General features: G+C 38.3%; 1 long non-coding RNA gene across 1 annotated transcript; it reads right to left on the reverse strand.

Annotated features, from left to right (window-relative positions):
* Positions 1-7890: 7890 nt before the first annotated feature.
* On the reverse strand, positions 7891-11835 carry LOC126823866 (uncharacterized). The gene is made up of 6 exons (XR_007681344.2): positions 11821-11835; positions 11514-11694; positions 10702-10792; positions 9111-9288; positions 8790-8938; positions 7891-8028 (listed from the first exon to the last, which is right to left on the reverse strand). It is a non-coding gene; the product is annotated as an uncharacterized LOC126823866 (long non-coding RNA).
* Positions 11836-14416: the final 2581 nt, after the last annotated feature.

A 14416-nucleotide genomic window follows, 5' to 3' on the forward strand; every position in this document is an offset into this window, starting at 1 on the left:
ACTAGTCATAAAACTGTCTGAAATTAGTAGCCAACATTGATACAATCTAGCGTATTTCACGACCAAACACATAGGCAATATCTTTATTCAAATCCCTTAATACGGCTCGTAATCAAACTCCTGTTTAATACAAAGCCACGTCAATATATGTCTAATCTATGGCTCTTTTCCCAATGTAATTATGCATATTGACTTTGTTTCCAATCTCTATGCAATTGCAAGACATCTGAGCTCATGGCCCGGAAAGAAAAGTTCAAACCACGGGATAAGGGGCGACCGTTTTGGCTGAAAACCAAAGCCTTTTAGAACAGAATCGATACATTGAACGAGGACTCATTAGAACTGGGATATAAGAAGCTCATCTTGCCAGATGTAAGATTGCTTATGAATTAGACAGGTTTTAACTAACTGATCTTTTACTTTCATCTTCCTATTTCAACATGTTTATCATCAAATGTCGGAACTTGTTTACCGTCCACCAAGTGCTGTTGTACGGTATTTTAAGAAGCGGTTGACGTAAAGAAAGTGTTTCCTTGCTTATTGTAACGTTCCTGAACATCATTATTTAATTTCCTTACAGTTTTGACCCTTGTGTGATACTTTTACTGACATAAAAATGTCCACTAGATATTAAAGGATGAACTAGTATTTAAAACAGATGTTGTAAAAATATTATATTTACAGATAAATGACTTGTCTATAAACCCTTGTTTATTAGATAAGTAGTTAAAAGGTCATTATTTTTTTAAAAATAATAAACAGAAGGGTTACCTCCCCTCCCTTTGTCGGGAAGTGGGCGTGGCATTTCTTTGCATGATATGATGTACAGATCATTGTTACAGCGAAATTTGGCATTGACCTTACCCATCACGCAATGAACACATGTCGATGTCATTTTGATTTGTAAATTAGCATTATGATAAAGTTTTAGTTTGGCACAAGGGCGTGTTTGATGTGCGTGGGAGGATATGGCAGTCACCAATCACTTCCCACGTACATCAAACACGCATGACCGGAAAGTGTTCATAATGTGTCAATTTAAAATGTCAAACGTCAGCGAGTTGTCTAACAAGTCTATGGTTTGAACGCAAATAAGAAATGTACAACAAACAAAAAACGTATTCACTTGATTTGATATTTGTTTATTTGGCGCAATGTCTATTTTCTGTCTTGTCCGTAGGTTTATTTTGTAGATTTTTGTTTTACGTGTAGTGCGGTCCCCCTGTACTTACTAGTAGACCTCCACATGCCCCCCCCCCCCGCCTAAAAAAATACCCAAAAAAACGAAAAACAATAACATAAAGAATAAAGATACGGATCAGTTTATATTTAAAACACATCTTTGCATGAGTAAGGTTGACTTGTGTGATAACCCAGATAAAATGGGAAGCAGGGGACGGTCACATGAGCGGAAGCCGTCCTCGGCTCCTCACGCTTTCACGCCTGTAGGTTCAACAACATTCATTGGTACATAAAATAAGTTTTAAATGTGTTTGTATGGTCGCGTACGCAATAATAATTAAAATAATTCATTACGGGTGTCCTGCAAAAGTGCCAAAAAATTGCTATCTGTAAGAAGTTCTAGAAAAAGTAAACGTACACTGTCTCGTGCACAATACCAAATAGAGCTTCTGGCGTACACTTCAAATCTAGTAACCAGTGCTGTACACGACACTATAACATAAGGTATCGCTTCCCAAATATTTGGGACGTCCTATTACCTAGTTTGCATTAGGTAGATATTACCCCCCCCCCTCTCTCCTTCTCACTCTCTCTCTGACGTAGATTTAGTCAAAAAATGTAAAACAGATCGATAATCAAATGTTTGAATTTACATATATTAGTTGTCTAGACTATATAAGAAATTTAAATATAGATGGTATATAGGGGAGGCTACCCGATTCTATGAATATCTTGTAGAAACAATACACAATCGTTTGTATTTTGCACACTTAGTTGTAGTCTGCTTTCTGGCCTACATTGACTACTGTATTTAAATAATTCGCATGTGCGTAGGGATCTTTAGCAGTGAGAGGAAACCCACGAAGTTGGACAGGTGACTCTACTCCTAGTCACGTACAACCGCGGAATCGAAACCACGCCAATGACAGATCTTATGATACAACGCGCGAGCTCGCCATTCGGACACACCCATCCCCACACCCACCCAACTCTGTTGAAAGATGCACGAAGGTTCGGACAAACCTAGTTGTGTGTAGAAAGTGGTATTTGTTGGTTTATTTGCCAATATGTTACATGCTTCATGGTCTTTCATTGATTCAAGGGCCGCGGTTTTGATTACCCGCTTTGTGTGGACCATATGTTAATCCCTAAATGACCTAGTTTGTGTCAAGTGAACGTTACACCCTCTCCCCATCCGCCCTGTCTCTCTTTTATAAGGTAACACGTCTGCAATAAACACAAACAGTAGGTGTTCAGAACATTTATTGAGTTATATGCATGTATATTTTTAGATGCTGTCGATCCAGTTTCTGTATTCAGAAACTCGTCCATAAACACTTGGGTAAGTGGTAAGACAACTGCCCACAACCCATGAGGTAACACCAGCCAATTTACCACTGCATACCATGGGCCCTCCACTATCACCCTACAAAATAACAAGGTACAAGCCGGATTAAGGAAATCTGTGGGTATTGTACAGTTACCCCAATAAAATCTATATGTTTTTGGATGCATTTTTAACCCTACCAATCAGAAAATGTATATAGGTCACGTGGTACACCTAGCGTTCACGGAACATATAAAATTGCAGCTCCCAAGGATGAAAAGGCGTTAACTTTTCAAGAAGTAATTAAAGTTTCCCTACAAAGACAAGAAATAGAGACTAGCAGCCATTCTTCAGATTGCTTTTGTTTTGATTACTACTTCATACAAATGTCAAAAAATGTTGGACCGTCTTAATGTTTTGCACAACAAAGTTAAATCTACGATATTAGAATGAGCATTGCCTTTAGGACTAAAATTTACTAATTACTATTTTGTTTCATGCAAAACTTATAATTTCCAAACAACTGCGATTAAAGGAGCTAATCCTCTATTCTTTGTCACCTAGAAATGGACACAAATGGGTCGCAACGCATATAATAAAGTAATATGAATGTATATAAACTGATTTACATTCAATCGTGTCTGTTTTTACTGCAATTTCTAATCGGTTATTCCAGCCAACAAAGGTAGTATTCTCCTGTGGGATATGTTTAGTCCCGTTCATTCTAGCAAACGATTCACGTGTCAATTTTTAAATTTTCAATGTTGATTTAAATTGACCAAGAAGTCGTGCTTGTAATATCGAAGACTTTGGATGATATTGAGTTAGAGACTTGCCTCCTTTAGATCTAATACATATGGGAGACCCCGTTAGCTTAATTAGTAAGACGCTAACCAGGAGATCCCTGGTATCAATCCCGATGTTCCTCAGGATATACCAGCCCAATTTCCCTTTGTCAGTTGTACAAAAAGGTCACGTGAAGAAACAGCGTTCAAGGAACTATGTTTTGTCGTTCGGGTGAGACGAAAAAAACCCGAATCTCCATTGTGTATACATGCCCTAGATAAGTGCCCCGGTTGTTGTATGACGTTAAACTCAATTTCATTTCATTTTTAATGCGTATTTCTGTTGCTTACGGTAGCTAGGACGTGATATGTACTGAAAGAAAGATTGTATAATTTATCGGCAGGGAAGAAGTTTCCATTTACTAGTACTTACATTACATGCCGATTTACTAGGTTCAGCTACACAGATGTGACCGCTTCCAATCGATGCGCCACCTACACTTGACATGGCGGAACTACACTGGGCATTTGAAATTTGTGTCATTGCAATATATTGTAAGGTATTTGGTAGACTTCCACCACCTAGATTATAAAACATTTAATTATACAATTGTGTTTAGGGGGTGTTGGAGGGCCGAATGGTTAGCACGTGCGCGCTGTATCATAAGGCTGCCATTGAGTCGAATGGCGTGGTTTCGATTCCCCGGTTGTACGTGACAAGGAGTAGGGTCGCCTGTCCTATCTCCGGGTCCTCCGGTTTCCTTCCACTGCTAAAGACCCTTACGCGCAAGCGAATTATTGAAATAAAATTGAACCATGTGTTAGTCCTGAAATGACCTAGTTTGTGTCGAGTGGACGTTAAACCACATCTCTCTCTCTCTCTCTCTCTTGAATTGTGTTTGAATTGGCTTTGCTGGTTCGATCCTGGTGTGGGCCGCAAAAGTTCAGAACGACTGCAAAAAACTTCGGAGTGTATTTAATTAGATCAGTGGACGATTTTATGACATGCACTGAGTTTACATTAGTTGATTACAATATTCAAGTAAGAACACGACACAAAGACGAATCTGATGGAAATACTAAAGGAGAAGAAGATTTAATTGGAAAAAAAGATTGTATATTTCATATAAATATTTCAATATCCCGAATTCATAACTTGGTTGACTCACCCACAGTTCTACCCCATCCACTAATGGTGCATTTTTCGTTGGTAAAATCATCTCCGCTATTAGCCATACCAATAATACTGACAGCACTGCTGCCTGTATTAGCTGAACCACTTAATCTTAATACAGCAAAATCATGAGCAAAGCCATCGTTGTTGTTGTTGCCGTTGTAACTTGGGTGCTGAAATATACGCATGAAAACGTTTATATGGATCTAGGCGAGATATACATTTTGTAGTTTAATAGGTTGTACATTTAACTCAGTATGTATTATATATCCAAAGGTATTGGCACAGCCGTAAAGCTGTATTACTTTTTTACACAGTAAAAGGGTATGCTGACACAAACTGATTTCAACAATGGTTTAATAACCTTTTAACACTGTTAAAGTACTTTTCGCTCAACTAGGAGCTTTTCAAAATAATGCCATTGTAAAGAGATGGACAAAATATAGAAGTTATACATATTTACATTGTACCACTGTACATTGTCTATAGTTGTATAGTACACAGGTAATATAACTAACAGAGAACATGCACACACGTGTGTTAATCTGCTTTAAAATACAGATGTGACGTCACCCTTTGATGTTCGCGTACCATTATTTCAAATAATCGTACGGGCAACTTGCCTATAGTACTTTATTCATACCGGTGAGATATTGGACTAGTGTGACGTAAAAGCTCGTGCGGAGTGTCAGTATTTTAAGATGTTTAATGGTCTCGAGCTTACGACATTGCGTAATATATTGTAAAAACATTCGGGCCTACGGCCCTCATGTTGTTACAATATATTACTTAATGTCTCGCTCTCGACCATTAAACATTACGTAATGGATATAATTTAGGGACAATGAGTGGGAGATAATCTCGGCATAGATTAAGATAATTACTGGACATTGTTACTTTTGACTATTAAGCCGAGGAACGTGTTTTTGTTTTTTGTAATAGAATGGGTTTCGATTATGTTTGTCTTTTTTACAAATAAGAGCCCATTTTCAATGTGCAATACGACTTCTTTCAATTATGTCAGACGAGAAGGTCTTTTTTACAAATGAGAGCCCATTTTCCATGTGCGCACGACTTCTTCTTTCATCAAGTCAAATGTTGAAGGAATGCAGCTGGATTCTATACTTCTTATACGTATACAACAGTCATTGATCAAAGAACCCGCCCAATTAACCTAATTAAATATAAATACTCTGCCTACCATAACTAAAGAAGACAAAGAGAAAGTCTGCTCTGTTCCATCAGTATTCTGAAGTCTGTGTTCACCCAAAACAACTCTGAACTGGCTTGCGCTAGAAGTAAGACCAGGTTGAATAATAATGTTTAATTTAATGAAATATATAAAAGCATTTGTTTATATCTCACTTTGACTTTTCTCGCCCCCTTATCTCTCAATACATTTCAATTCACCTAGAATATTTCCATGTTAAATCTCCATGCGCCCCACGCGTTACAAACTAATTTAATAAATCAGATTCGTTTACCTTCTACCATCTACACAATGAGCTGCAGTTAGAACTCTGTTAGAAGAAATAAGGATTCCACCACAGTTGTGGGACCAACTGCTTCCAGAAGATACCTGAAGAGACACCTGCCATGGGAACTGACCAGCATAAGCATTGGATCCACCAACAATTCGCTCACTTGGAGCACTGTATACGCAACCTTAGAATAAATACGAAATGAAATGGGGTTTAACTTCCTACTGTTCTGCTCCTAAACTGGGCTAATGAAAACGGTTATACGCCATACAGTGTGCTACGAGGGAAATTTTGCCCGACAGCGGCACTATCGCCTACTCTTATATCGAATTCCAACTGCCAAGGGATCTTTTACGTGGATTCCAATGTATACACGGGACCTCGGTTTTTCGTCTCACCCGAATGACTAGACAGCTGTCCTTGTCAGGCCATCCGTCCTGCATCGCTGACAAGGGGGAACCACGACGGAAAATCTGGATGAACTTTCTCGGCCAATGCAGGGATCGAACACCCGATCTCCAGGCTAGCGAGCCAGCATCTTACCCACTTAACCACGTGACTCCCAGAATAAATACGATAACGATTTAATGAAATTTAATAATTGTGATTATTATACTATTACTAATATAAGGGTTAACCTCCTGTCAGCATAATACACTGTTAAAACAGGTGCTTTCGTTAAATTCCATTCTTCACCGCTTGACTGGTAAATTAGTAATGGGTGCCAATGTTGGATTACTATTTTAACGATTGTATCCCCCCCCCCCGGCATCTTCGGTGTTTGCTGACCCACGTGTTATTATATATTAAGATTTGGTATTTGTGTCATTTCAGATTTTTACGATTCCGCTGGTTCGAGTTTAAAAGAATTCACAAAAGTCACCAAGATAACAGTATGTATTCTTTAACAAGACAATGCAAACAATTAAAAATGTCAGGCGTTACTTACTTACAGAGTTGGGGAGTAGTTATATTGTTTTTCTGGGGTTTTTTGTTATCCCAAAATAATGCTTTTTTGCTATTTAATAACGCATCAGTTACCAATAAGAATTCATTTATCACAACAAAGAACAACTTACCCAAAAGTGCAAACAGGAGACAGAGTTTCATTTTGAGCGATCTATGTCTTGACTATTGAAAAAAATTGGAAATCTGAATTTATACTGGGATGGAATATGAAACGTGTGTTATATTCCCAAGTCATCATATCATTGAAAGAGATACTTATACATAAATGACATACAATTGTGTTCTCGAGAATAGTGCTATCATCATGCAGATGGAATGTGTACCAAGTACCAATTGAGGTTGACATAGTGAAGGATATTATGATGATTGCTGTCTTTTTCAGCATCTGTCACAAATAGATACCATATATAAGTGTACTGTCATTTATTTGCTTTTGAAAAGTTGTCGACCTAGATCTTTGGGTCGAATCTGGTTTATTTATAAGTCACCTACTGTCGGAGATGCTTTAATAATAATTAATAGTGTATATAATGCGGGTTACGCAAATCTTTTAGACCATTACTATTCCATATAGGGGTCCCGGTAAAACCTGATTCATTGGGCCTTTTTAAACCTCGGAAAGAGCTCCAGCTGTTGATGTCCAAAGAGCACACCGATTTTTTGTATAATTACATACACTGTACTACCGATACCCATTTACCTTTGGGTAGACTGGAATGCAGAGATACGGAAACTTGACGCACAAAATGGGTTTGGTCACTTATCCTATCCCCACCGTTGTCCCAAATCTATCGTTCTTCAATTATCCGAGGCACTGGGAATGTATACACACTTTTAACGAAGTAGAAAGTTATATTTTGATAACATATAATTCAGAATCCTGTACACAAGAGGGAATAAATAAATAAATACAAAAATAACGGTAAAATAGTTTTCTTTCATTACTTTTTATTAATGATATTTGAAGGCCGTTTAGATGCTGTCAATCCATGATCTGTATTCAGAAACTCGTCCATAAACACTTGGGTAAGTGGTAAGACAACTGCCCACAACCCATGAGGTAACACCAGCCAATCTACCACTGCATACCATGGGTCCTCCACTATCACCCTACAAAATAACAAGGTAGAATTCGGATTAAGAAAATCTGTGGATATTGTACAGTTACCCCAATGCATTTTTAATCTCATACCATAGGTCCTCCACTATTACCCTACGATGTAAGACACATGGCATAAATTTTGTGACACGTATCCTACCGATATCATGTATAGTTTTCATTGTATCCTTCAATTCATTTTCCGCACATGCTTCCCTGTGTCTTTCATAAACGTTTCCCGAGAGATTGCTCCAGATCGTATATGGGCAAAATGGGCAGAAGTATGCTTAGAAGAAATAAACTTGATTCTGGGTGGAGAAGGCGCTACATTTACGAGTGACTCTGGGGACATATTGACCATTTGTTTAGTTTATGTAAACTGAGGAAAGTGTAATGCGACTTCTCAGTCCGGGACCATTTGACTTTATCTTTTAAAATAAATACCAAGTAAACACTATTTGAGCAGTGGACCTGTACTTTTGGGAATGTTGTAATGCTAATGATTTGAATAATCCCGCTTTTAAATAGTGTATTCATTTATTTCTGGGCAACCCGAAATATGAAATAAGCAAGTATAATTTGAAATATACCTTTACATATATGTATAGCAAATCAGCACGTTGCTTCCACTATCCATTCGATAACATTCAAAATGGTAAAAGCAGGTTCCTTTGTCATCTAGTACCGACCCACCCGAAGTCACCTGAAACAACTTTAGCCCCGTTATCAAACCCCACCAATCCAAAAGAAGAAACGGAATGGTCGTACTTACGTTGCAGGCAGATATACCAGATTGGGAAACACAGATATGGCCAGATCCTATTGCAGCACCACCGACATTTGACATAGCTGCGGCACATTGGGCGTTAGAGATTTGTTGCATGTTTACCCACTGTAATGTGTTGGGAAGACTTCCACCACCTAGGAATAATTATAGAAATTAATAAAATATGCTTATGTACATGCCAGAATGCTTCACCAGAACACACGAACTGTACACGGACTAATATCTCTACCCATCCCTGTCGAATTTTCATACAATTGCTTTGTAAAAAAAGACATTATAAAGATTAGTTTAATTGTAGATGCTTACCGACAGTTCTTCCCCATCCACTGATAGTACATTGTTGATTGGTAAAATCATCTCCGCTATTAGCCATACCAATAATACTGACAGCACTGCTGCCTGTATTAGCTGAACCACTTAATCTTAATACAGCAAAATCATGAGCAAAGCCATCATTGTTGTTGTTACCGTTATAACTTGGATGCTGAAAACATGATTGGTGTTTTATCACAATTTTGTCGTCACCATTATCCCTTGTTCGTGCAGAACAGTAAAGGACGGTATATCCCAGTTGATTTCATGTATTATTTATCATCTTTATGTTCTTCCTTCTTTAACACATGGAGCAGACAAGAAAAGTTGTGTTTCTAATTTCTGGTTAAATATTAAAAATACGAGAAATGTCGAATCTCTTAAATTACAATAATGTGCAATTTGTTTTGCTATGAGGAAATGAAAATGAAATGGAATGGGTTTAGCGTCCTACTGTTCTGCTCCGACTGGTCTAATGAAAACGGAATACGTCATACAGTGTGCTGCTATGTGGGACATTTTGCCCGGGCAGCGGCACTATGACCTACTCTTATATCGAATGCTAACCGTCAAGGGATCTTTTACGTGCACGTCAATGTATACACGGGACCTTGGTTTTGCGTTCCATCCGAATGACGAGACAGTTGTCCTTGTCAGGCCCTCTGTCCTGCACAACTGACAAGGGGAAATCTCGATTTGCTAGCAGGAATATTAGTCTAAAATTTCTTCAGTTTCATTTAGTATTTACAAACATGTGATGAACTTAAAATTTTCACAACATATTTGACAACCCCTGCAGTCGATTTAATCTGATTTCCATCTATCTAGAAGATTATCTACCCCTGCTATTTCGTTTTTGTATTCTTATTAAAATGTTATATTATTCGTGTGGGCATATTTTAGCATGTGTTAAGTCTTGAATAATTAGATTTTGAGCGCACAAAAAATGCACATGACCGCCAGCTGCTAAAATGAATTAAGGAAAACCAAGAAGTCTTCGATATATGGACCTTAAGCTTGACCCTTCCATTAACCTAGAACGGCATTATGGAAATATGGTTTTAGAAGCCGATTGTATTGCGCTTGAAGAGAATCGCGATGGTAAACTTATCAATTGTTAACAGAACGCAGTGTTTATGGGATACAATCACTAGTTTTATTATAAAAGCACGACGTTTCGACAAGCATTCTAACGATAAGAGGATACTTGTCGAAACGTCGTGCTTTTAGAATAAAACTGTTAACAGAACGCAGTGTTTATGGGATACAATCACTAGTTTTATTATAAAAGCACGACGTTTCGACAAGCATTCTAACGATAAGAGGATACTTGTCGAAACGTCGTGCTTTTAGAATAAAACTAGTAGAGGATACTTGACGAAACGTCGTGCTTTTAGAATAAAACTAGTGATTGTATCCCATAAAAACTGTGTTCTGTTAATGTGTTTCCCTATCTCTAAATGTCACTCAAAGATTATTATTCATTGTTATCGTCAGAGTAGCAATTCGATAACAATAAAAAAATTTAATATTAATATTAATAATGATATTGAGAATAATAAATGGAATGCACAAAATAACATACCATAACTAAAGAAGCTAGGTTGAAGTATTGTTCAGTTCCGTCAGTATTCGAAAGTCTGTGTTCACCTAAAACAACTCTAAACTGACTGGCACTGAAAGTTAAATAATAAACATAGGATTATATAAGGAAACATGTATTCATTTCAAAGTTCTAGAAATCTGAAGAGGTTTCGAAATAAATTCATAAATTGATCAATTGTATGTCGTCGAATATTCGAACAGTGAAATGAAATGAAATGAAATAACACGGTGTTTAACGCCCCACTTTTCTTCACCAATGGATATACAACAGGCAGGACATTTTGCGAGAACAGTGGTGCTACGGCCTACTCTTACTCTTAATTCCTGTTATAGGGAAGAGGGAAATGGTGTTTAACGTCCACTCGACACAAATTACGTCATTTCGGGACTAACATATGGTTCAATTGTATTTCAATAATTTACTTGCACGTAGGGGTCTTTAGCGGTAGGAGGAAACCAGAGGGCCCGGAGACAACCCATGAGGCTGTACAGGCGACCCTACTCCTTGTCACGAACAACCAGGGAATCAAAACCACGCCAGTTAACTCAATGACAAACCTTATGATACCAGGTGCATGCGCTAACCTTTCGGCCACCAACCCCCACCTTAATTCCTGCTGTAAATGGTTCTTTAGCGTGCACACAAACTTGTACCCAGGACGTCGGTGTTTCATACCATTGGACCTTGGTTAGCGATACAGAACCGTACCCAATGAGCCACGGCTAATCCTATATTCGAATAATATCCGAATAATGACTTAGAATATCCGAATAGTAAAATTGGATAGTTACCTTCTACCATCTACACAATGAGCTGCAGTTAGAACTCTGTTAGCGGCAATCAGAATACCACCACAGATATGAGAATAAGAGCTCCCACTACCAACCTGCAGTGAAACCTGCCACGGGAACTGTCCAGCATAGGCATTAGATCCACCAACAATTCGCTCATTTGGAGCAGCCGACACACAGCCTTTAAAATCATAAAAAGGTAATATTGTATTGTATAATACGTTAAGACTCCAATCCGACTAATTTCTGAAGAAAAGTAAAGAATTCCTCTTTATATAGTTTTGAATGAAGCGTTAATCAAGCTTACCCAAGGCAAACAGAAGCAGCAACAGTTTCATATCTAATGATTTCGGATTTCGGATAGTGCAACCAATACACAAGATGCACAATATATACCTAAAGTTGTTGTATGACCTGCTGGGGTTTCTCAGAATAATTGCTCATCAAGTGGGGATCTTTTTTTTTCTTTTTGAATATGGTAGCTTTTGACAAATATTTTCGAATGCTTTCGACTAAAGTCCTTGTATTTGTAGGATCATAAATCAAGATATGTTTTAAAAAATTAAACACAGTCCTGCAGTAAGCCACCTTGCAGGTTATAAATGTCATAATATAAATTAAAAGCATGTACAGTGCTCAAATAAATAGTGTTTTCTGACATGGTAAAGGCCACACCTCCCATTGACACACAAGCAAGATGTTCAAAGCACATTGCTGATAAGTCTAAAATTAAAAGATACCTTCTTTTCAAATGTGGCTAAAGGAGATATAGTTGCAATATAAATTGGAACTTTATTTTCCCATGACGAGATGTAGAAAATGATCTCTTGACCAATCAGAAAAGTTAGCAATTAAAGAAATGTTATGGCAGGTTTCCTTAGTTTAAAACAAAGAACCCGGGCATGGTAGATTCATAAAGAGTAATTTTACTCAGCGGTTTAATTGGTATAGTCTATATTTACTTGACGTTCGAACTTGTATATTTCCAAGAAGAGGAAAATCACTCGGACAATGTCCTTGTTATGAACCGATTTCAGCCATTAATATACAGTTTACATAAGTTCCCATCTCTTTCTTAGATCCTGTGTCCAGTATATCAAAAGTTGGCCATATTTCTAAGAAAAGGTTTAGGGGTTGTAATGTTGTTTGATAGACATTGCTGTTATCGTACCAGACGTTTCTTTATGTGTCTTTCAATAGTAGGTGCAAGGGGACCGTGCTACACACATACGATTACACAAGATATACAGAAACGATATGCCGACACCACAATAAACATACGCACAAATGAATGGATCGGGGGGGGGGGGCGTGGTTAGCACGTACGCGCTGTATCATAAGGTCTGTTATTGAGTCAACTGGCGTGGTTTTGATTCTCTGGTTGTTCGTAACAAGGAGTAGGGTTGTCTCCGGGTCATCCGTTTTCCTCCCGCTGCTAAAGACCCCTACGCGCAAACGAATTATTGAAATAAAATTGAACCATATATTAGTCCCGAAAAGACTTAATTGGCGTAGAGTGGACGTCAAACCCCATTTCCCTCTTCCCTACAGCAGGAATTAAGAGTAAGAGTAGGCCGTAGCACCACTGTTCTCGCAAAATGTCCTGCCCGCTGTATGGATATCCGTTGGTGCAGAAAAGTAGGTCGTTAAACGCCGTTTTATTTGATTTCATTTCACTTTTCGAATATACAATTCACCAAAGAGTAGGGTCGCCTGTCCAACCTCGTGGGTTTTCTTCGGGTCCTCTGGGTCCTCCGGTTTCCTCACCACCGTTAAAGACACCTACGCGCAAGAATTGGTCCCGAAATGACCTAGTTTGTGTCGAGTGAACGTTAAACCCCATTTCTCTATCTCTCTTTGAATGGGTAAAGTATTCAGTAGATAGCAACCGTTTCCAAGTAGTTATTTCAGAGGTTTTATTTCAAAAGGTTTTATTTCAAATTACAACAGTGGAAAGAGGTTGGTATTGAGGGTTATTGGGGACTAATATTACCTCAATATCAACCTCTAATTACGTTATAGAGGGTTAATACCTGAAATGACCACTTGAGACATTATTGGTTGCTATGGGGGATATTGTCTGATGGTTTGTAAAACCAATTATCAGCCGATTCCGATAATACTTAAATTAAAACAAATGTATCAAGCAAAGTTATACTGCCTGGTATCCATGTTAATGTGGAGGAGTCTGGTTTTACATTCGTTCTGTAAATAGACGGTATGATTCAAGCCACTTCTTTAGTACAGGAGAAAGGCAAATTACTCTCTTACAAGCCCGCCGATAATACAAGGGAGGTAACTATTAATAGCAGTGAAACTACTGAATTGAGAAAACAATCACGGTAAACTTGTATTGTAATCATTTGCTTGCGTGTAGGGGTCTTTAACGGTGGGAGAAAACCCGCGGGGTTGTACAGTTGACCCTACACCTTGTCACGAACTTTATTTGGATCGACACGCACCACTTGACTCCATCACAGACACTATTATTTAAAGCACACGCCTTAGCCCCCCCCCCTCCATTATTTTAAAGTCACATTAAGGCAGGCCATTCACTTATAATTTAATGTATAGATTGTGTCTCGGTATTAGCCGTGAAAGTACTTCGGAATTTTCAGTCGTGGGTCCCCTGTTAGTGGTACAGGACGGGGATTTGGCAATGACAGTCGCTAGTCGTTCGGAGTGTACGAAAACCTGGGTCCCGTGTACACATTAGCGTGCATGTAAAAGAACCCTTGACAGTTGAAATTCGACATGTGAGTAGGCCCCGCTGCTCGGACAAAATTTCCCTCTTAGCACACTGTATGGTGTACGCTCGACTTCAGTATCCCAGTCGGTACATAGAAAAGTAGGACGTTAAACCCGATCCTTTTAATTATTTAATTATTATATCCGAGCATTAA

Source organism: Patella vulgata, chromosome 6 (assembly GCF_932274485.2).
Source record: "Patella vulgata chromosome 6, xgPatVulg1.2, whole genome shotgun sequence".
NCBI lineage: Eukaryota > Metazoa > Mollusca > Gastropoda > Patellidae > Patella > Patella vulgata.